Source organism: Sceloporus undulatus, chromosome 1 (genome assembly GCF_019175285.1).
Source record: "Sceloporus undulatus isolate JIND9_A2432 ecotype Alabama chromosome 1, SceUnd_v1.1, whole genome shotgun sequence".
NCBI classification, from domain to species: domain Eukaryota; kingdom Metazoa; phylum Chordata; class Lepidosauria; order Squamata; family Phrynosomatidae; genus Sceloporus; species Sceloporus undulatus.
In genome coordinates this window covers 189587792-189596168 of record NC_056522.1, presented here as the reverse complement: position 1 = coordinate 189596168, position 8377 = coordinate 189587792, and positions in this window count along the sequence as shown.

Below are 8377 nucleotides of genomic sequence, written 5' to 3'. Positions count from 1 at the left end.
GGGATGCATTTTCAAATGTAACCAGCAGATGGTGCAGATAAATCTTTGATAATCTTTCTCTTTTGAAGAAAGATTCCCACCTTCTCTTTTGAAGAAAGACACACAAAAGCTTTCTCACATCCCACAAATTGCTAGTCTGGATCTTTTAAACTGAGCAGTTTTGATTTAAGATTATTTACAGTACCATGTTTACTCAAAAGGAAGACCAACAGTGTTGAGCAAGGCTTCCTCTCAGGAAGACTGTTTGCTCCCTCCTGGGCTTCCCCCACCCCAAGGAGAAAAGCCCAGGAGGGTGAAGGAGAAGGAATAGGCATGCACTCAGCATGACATTTGCAAATAATCAAATTGGCAAATGTCAAAGCCCCGAACGTGGAGGGACCACTGTACTGTATTTTAACTCTAGGGAACCATCCCCTGGTGAAAGGCAAGAGTGTAATCTGTACTAAAGGCATTGAGGCCTTCTACTCTCTTATCCAACTTTTAGTGTGAGCACAGTTATGCCTGTTGGAATTTTGTAAGTTCTTTGTCATTGTTTTCCTTTGGCTCATCCTTTACATCCTTTGATATACGCCCCTAAATTTTACCCTAGCCTAGACTTATCCATAGGTCATATCAAAATCCATAATTTTGTCCCCAAAACTGCCCTCAATGTATATGTGAGGTCAATTTATAGTTGAGTATACAGTCGTCTCTCTCCATTTTCAATGCCCTTTCTCACTTGCCCAGTAGCCATGCCAGTTCCACCAGGTGTCCAGCCCTACTGGATGTACACGTCACCTGGGATGACACCCAGAGTGGTCCACACCCTCCATATCTCCTAATGACACCACTACATACAAGAGTAAACTGTCCTTGGTAATAATAACTTAGCACAGGAGATTGCCTTGTTGTTTGCTTTCTAGTTCTTTCTGACTAATGGTGACCCAAAGGTGAATCTATCATGGGGCATTCTTGGCAAGATATGTTTAGAGGGGGGTGTCCATAACTGAGTGGGGATCTGAACCCTATTTTCCCAAAGTCCTAGTCCAACACTCAAACCATTACACCATGTTGTGTCCTAGAAATTGCCTAGAGCACTGGTTCTTAATCTTTTCTTTATCACAGTCCCCCTTTAAATGTACTGTATTTTGTTGCCATGGACCCCCAAGACTTAATTCAGGATTTAAAACTCAAATAAATAAATAATAATAATACCTGTGAACATTGAACCACTAACATTTACATCTTCCCTAAGAGGCGCCAGAGGGGGAAAGAAGACTTTTCTCCTGTTTCTTCCCTCCAGCTTGCAACCGGAGTGGATAGAAAGGCAATGTGTAGGCCCAGCCAGCCTTTGCCTTGGCTTCTTTCAAATGGTTGCTCTGCTCCAGGGAGGATATGAGCTGAGTGAGAACAGGGCAGCCACCTGTCCTCAGGCCAAAGTGGATTGAACATGGCTCCTCAGAAGTGGAGGATTATGAAGCAATGTCCAAAAAGGAATATATGCACCTGGAAGTCAATAACTCTGCTCCTCTTACAGCTCCAAGATTTTGTCATTCTGTTTCTATCATACCACTCAGAATGTTTTGATGGGATCTGAAATGAAATGAGAAGCAGAAAAGAGACAGAGGCCCTATACAAACTGCCAAAATAAAGCTGCTTTGGGTCACTTTGGAGGTATGCTGTTTAAATTATGCATGTGTCCTAAGAGTCCAGAAGCTGCGCCAAAGCTGCACTCCAGTCTTTAGGACTGGATTGCGGCTTTGGCATGGCTTCCAGACTCTTAGGACACATGCATCATTTAAACAGCATACCTCCAAAGTGACCCAAAGCAGCTTTATTTTGGCCTGTCTGTATCGGGCCAGAGTGGGAGGGTTTGAGGTCTGGCAGAGGGGCTCTTCAAGTGACACAGGAATGGGGCTATTGGTGGGAAAGGAGGTGCAGAAGAGGAGGACAAGGCGGATGCAGGGTAGACAAGTGGTGGTGAAGTGCTGCATGATGTGTAAATGTCCCAGTTAACTCTGAATAGTTTAGTGTTAGTAGGCATCAGTGGTGAGGAGGGATGCCAGACCCTTTTGCTGTCTGTCTGGTTTGTTCATCCACTCCTTCCTTCTTGCATCTTGGTCTCCTCCCTTCCTCATGAAGAAATCAAGAAAACTATCCATTTTATTGTTTATATTTACAGCGCTGTGTAAATCTACAGTGCTATATAAATAAAGCATAATAATAAGAAAAGGAGGATTGAAGCATTTCCGATAGGAGACTGCATTGCTCCTGGCTGGAAAGGAAGAAAGAGAGAGAGAAGGACAAAGGCTGGCAGGCTGGTTGTCACTCAGCTGCTCAACCCATCTCCTCCCCACAGGGAGTAGCCATGCAAACCAGCCAGCCAGGTTTTGCCTTGGTGCCATTCACATGGCAGGTTCATTGGAGGGAGGAGGAGGTGGGCTGAGCCTTTGCAGCCTCCCTGTGAGGATATTGTGACCCCCTGGGGGGGGTATGTGGACCACAGGCACAATACAGAAGTGCATCAAGAAACTACATGAATGAAAATGTGCAAGAATAAAAGTTACTTAGGGAAGAATCTTGATTTAACTGATTTTAACTTAATTAATGCTTGCTTAAATGTTTTTATGGGCTTTATTTGGATTTTATGAAAGGTTTTGTGGTGGAAATTCCTTTTTGAAATATAAAAACTATAGAAAGATGAAGTCACTTTTGTCAGCCAGAGAGATGGTTTTGAAATAAAGGCTTGGAGTTACTAGAGCAAAGGAATAGTGAGTGCATCTTGACCTAGATGGAAGCTGGCACCAGTAGAAAGACATAACATAAACTACTGAGATAAGGATACATAGTAGACATGCAGAAGCAAGGCTAGAAGGGAGAAGCCACTAAATTCCTACAGGAGGGGGTAAGGAGTGATGATGCAGTTTTAATGTATGCATGTATTTCTGTTCTGATTGTAAGAATTCTATATGTTTAAATTGTAATTAGCCAATCAGGTGTATTGAAGAAGCTTCTTTGTCTTGAATAATATAAAAAGAGCCATTTTGTCTTGTTCGGGGTTCTCAGCTTTTGGAACTTGAATTCCACTGAGTTCAATGTTTTCCTTTGTCGACAACTGGAAATAAACTTATGGATTTTCAATTATTAGGTCCTCTTGCGAATTCCTATTGATCTGCCAAACCTAGAAATCTTAAGTTTCCTGAAATTTCTGTTACAGTTTTTATTGATGTGTTTGTAGAATCATAGGATCGTAGAGTTGAAAGATTCCACTAGGGCCATCCAGTCCAACCCCCTTCTGCCATGCAGGAACTCTCTGTCAAAGCATCTCCGACAGATGGCCATCCAGCCTCTGTTTAAAGACCTCCAAGGAAGGAGACTCCACTACACTCTGAAGAAAGGGTGTGTTCCACTGTCGAACAGCCCTTACTGTCAGGAAGTTCCTCCTAATGTTGAGGTGGAATCTCTTTTCCTGCAGCTTACATCCATTGTTCCAGGTCCTGTTCATTGGAGCAGCAGAAAACAAGGTTGCTCCCTCCGCTATATGACATCCCTTCAAATATTTAAACAGGGCTAGCATATCACCTTTTAACCTTCTTTTCTCCAGACTAAACATCCCCAGCTCCCTAAGTTGTTCCTCATACGGCACGGTTTCCAAACCCTTCACCATTTTGGTTGCCCTCCTTTGGAAACGCTCTAGTTTCTCAATGTCCATTTTGAATTGTGGTGCCCAGAACTGGACACAATATTCCAGGTGGGACCTGACCAGAGCAGAATAGAGTGGCACTATTACTTCCCTTAATCTAGACACTAAGCTTTTATTGATGCAGCCTAAAATTGCATTCACTTTGCTAGCTGCCACATCACATTGTTGACTCATGTTCAACTTGTGGTCTACTTGGACTCCTAAATCCCTTTCACATGTAGTTTCATTCAACCAGGTGTCCCTCATCTTGCAGCCATCTGCTGAGATTTATTAGATTGCTTTAATGAAACTGATGTTTTATGATTATTATAATTTAAAATCATATTATTCTTGACTAATGGTACATCTTGTGAAGGCTCTCCTTTAAAAGTACGGGATACACCTTCAAATAAATAAATAAATTAATAAAATTTCCAGTATTTTTGAATAGTTTTCAGTTGAGGCTTCAGCCTTTAACACATGTTTGTGCAGATAAATACTGGTCAGATAGCTCCTGATAACCTAGATATTTAATATGAGTGCTGTTTTTGAAAGTAAATGTTATATAACTTTGCTATTCACAATTTCTCAACCGTAAAGAGTAGGGAAGAGGTGCGTTTTCAACCCCCACAGTACTTTCTAGAGCCAACATTGCAAAATTTAAACCATCTGTTTTGCTCTGGAAACTACACGCAACCTGGAAAGAAAGGGCAGTCTGTATGTGTAGTTCCCTTGTGTCGATGTGCTCAGCTATTTTGGAATAATGCCAAGGCCTGGAGAGACTTGGTTCACCTTTCCCTTATAAATCAGGATTGATTCCACTGAAGTGTCAAGTGGAAAAGAAATAGCCCATAGATTACACCATTTGCATCATCATTCACAGTTCAGTCTCTCTCTACATTTAGCACATTTTGAACTGTGTTCAAACCAAGGGCTTGTTCTCATATTCAGTGTCACCAGAGGTTCTGTTAGATGTGCCAGCAGGGGCTAAGATGGAACATGCACCTTTGTCTGACTGAATTAATCCTTCAGTTTTCACACCCCTTGTGCTAATGACTGACCTGCCCTGTTCTTGTTTCTTTGGGGACTTCACTTTTTCTATTTTGACACAGAATGGGAAGTTATAATTTGTAACAGAGTTGGATTCTGCATTCTCACAGACCTAGATGGATGCTGTATTTGGCATTTCTTAGAGCAATTGGTATCAGGTGGATATATGAAGCAAGTTGTAAAAGCTTTAAGTGGATGCAATTGGATGCTGATGGTGGTAATAGTGGCATCTTTCATAATGCCAATGACACTTATGGCCATAAAGCATAACTTTAGCACATCTGGTCCTCCAGATGTTTTAACTGCAGATCCCAGCAGTCCCAGCTATCATGGTCAATGGTAAGAGATAGTGCTGGCTATTGACTCTGACGTCAGTGGGGAAGCGAGTCTGCCCCTGGTTTTACTCTGAATTTTAAAGGAGTGCCCAAGATACTGAACTCTATCCCCAGAATAGGTTCAGCACTTTGGGCAAATTAATTTGGATTAAAACCTGGAACAAATTCAGTATACCACTGACTTTGGAGTCACGGGCCACATTCAGAAGGGGATTAAGAGAGCTGCATGCCTAAACGACTGGAGGTCTAAAGGTTCTCCAGGACTATTAAGATTTGTCCTATAGCATTGTACAGTGGTTTGCTACAGCATCTTGAGTGAACACTCACCTTCTTGGAGCATAGTACTGAACAAGCACAAGGAGAACATAATGATCTTGTCAAATAATCATTTCTCTAATCAGTCAGCATTTGTGAACTGTGCAAAGCCTTATATCACACATTAGTGTTGTCTGGTGAAAAGTGAAAAGAGGCAATTTTAACATCCTGGAAATTATGGCCCACTACCTATGGGCATTAACCCACAAGTTTTGTCTCACCAAGTTTGCTGCTATGCCCAAGAAAATGTATACATGATTCTTGATTGTATCTCAACCACGTCCTGCTTGACAGATATTGCAATCACATTGGAATCATCACATAATGTGCATGAGGTATGTTCCACCTCAAATTACAAAGCCATAGGATAACGAACTACTTATTTTCATGATCATCCTGTTGGAATTTCCAGTGGGGATAATTTTGGAATAATGCATAGGCCTGGGCTGTAAATTTGCATGCATACATTATAGAGTCAAATGTCCAGCTGTATATACGTTAACTTGAAAAAGATCCATTAAATTCAATAATTTGTTGTTATGTGCTTCCAAGTTGACTCTAATTTAAAATGATCCTATCATAGGGGTTGTTTCAGAGGTAGTGCCTTTTTCTAGGGCTGAGAGTGTGTGATTTGCCCAAGGTTACCCAGTGGGTTTCCAGGTCAGACTGGGGATTTGAATCTTGATCTTGTCCAAAACACACTGCAAAAATAATCCAGTTCAAGACCACTTTAACTGCCCTGGCTCAGTCCTAGGGAATCCTGGGAACTGTAGTTTGTTGTGGCACCAAACTGACAGAGAAGGCTAAATGTCTCACAAAACTACAGTTCCCAGAATTCTCTAACATTGTGCCAGGACAATTAAAGAGGCCTCAGACTGGATTATTTCTGCAATGTGTTTTGGACCCTGGAGTCCACGTCTCAAACCACTGCACCATGTCAGCTTGGATTCAGTTCAGAACTACTAACTCTGAAATGGGCCTGGCCCTGAGTAGACTTTGAAACATGTGAATGCACAATACAGTGCAATTTTTTAAAATTTATTATTAACATAATTGAAATATTTAGATCCACATTATAAGCCATTTGATAACAAATGATTACAATACAAAGCAATTAAAAATATAAGGAACACTGTGCTGGATTAGAGGAAAGGACTGTGTAGCTCAGCATTCTGTTTCCCCAGTGGCCAACCAGCTTCCTTTGCAAAACTCAGAGAGTAGGATTTCTGGGCAATAATAGTGTACTCTACATCACCTCTTACACAAAATCCATGTGCAATAGCACCACATCCTCAAAATGGATTTCTGTTAAATGACCCCATTGGGAGAGTATTCCACAGGACACAAGCTTTATACACTTTATTTTTTGTGTTTTTTTCGGGCTATGTGGCTGTGTTCTGGGAGAGTTTGTTCCTGACGTTTTGCCAGCATCTGTGGCTGGCATCTTCAGAGAATGCTGCTGGCATGGAAGTGAGCGGGGTATATATACACTTTGTGTCCTTTGGTTGAGAGGAAGTTGTTTACATGATTTACATGTTAATCTCTGTATTGGTCTGTTTTGAATGGCAAGGCCTCAGGGTGTCTATTTAATGAGTGATCCATTGTCTGCTGGGAAACCCCCCCTGACCCTGAGGCCTTGCCATTCAACAACAGGCCAACATGCAAATCCCTTTTCCTCAAACAAGAGTCACACATTTTATACACACACACAAACACACACACACACACTCCCAACTCTCTTCCATGCCAGTATTCTCTGAAGATGTCAGCCACAGATGCTGGAGAAACGTCAGGAATAAACTCTTCCACGACATGGCCTTATAACCCAGAAAACTATAGATGTCAACCATGAAAGCCTTCAACTTTATACCACTTTAACTGCCATGCTTCCTAGTCTATGAAAATCTGGGACTTATATTTTATTGAGGTACTTAACAATCATCTATTGATGTTCTTGTGTGCCTTCAAGTCATTTCTGATTTATGGTGATTCTTATCATGGAGTTTTCTTGGCCAGGTTTGTTCAGAGGGGATTTGACTTTGCCTTCATCTGAGGCTGAGAGTGTGTGACTTGCCCAAGGCCACCCAGTGGGTTTCCATGGCTGAGGCAGGATTTCAACCCTGGAATTCTGGGAACTGTAGTTTGTTGTAATGCCATAGGTCTGCTCTAGTGCCACAACATAGCACTGAGCCATGTCAGTTAAAGTGGTTTCAAAGTAGTCCAGCTCCTACAATCTTCGATATGTGTGGAAAGAACAGGAGTAATGACTACAAAATGAAAGAGCTCAGTTGAGATTCATTTCCTGTTCAACCGGCTGAAACAATCCTCTTTTAATCTCCGTTGTCAAACACTATGGACCAAAACACACTGCAGAAATAATCCAGTCTGAGACCACTTTAACTGCCCTGGCTCAATGCTAGGGAATCCTGGAAACTGGCACTAGAGCTCTTTGACAGAGAAGGCAGAATGTCTCACAAAACTACAGTTCCCAGGATTCCCTAACACTGAGCCAAGGCAGTTAAAGCGGTCTCAAACTGGATTATTTCTGCAGTGTGTTCTGGACCTTGTTCACTCACTAGGCCACTCATTCTTATTAATACGCCCTCATTCTTGAAATGCCCCTAGGCTTGTGTGTATTCATTTTTCTCACACAACAATGTTTTTATTTTTTAGTAATGGGTTCCCCCCCCCGGAAAAACGTGAGGAAATGTTGTGGGCTGCAGCTGCACTGCAGAAAATAGCCCAGTTTGAGACCACTTTAACTGCCATGGCTCAGTGCTAAGGAATCCTGGGACCTGTAGTTTTGTGAGAAATGTATCCTTCTCTGTCAGAGAACTCTGGTGCCACAACAAACTACAGTTTCTAGGATCCCATAGAATGGAGTCATGACACTTAAAGCGGTGTCAAACTGCATTAATTTTAAGGTGTAGATTATTAATATCAGTGATCGCCAAACTGTGCTCTTTAAGTAAGAGATTTTGGACTTCAGCTCCCAGAAGCCTCAGCCACGTTGGCC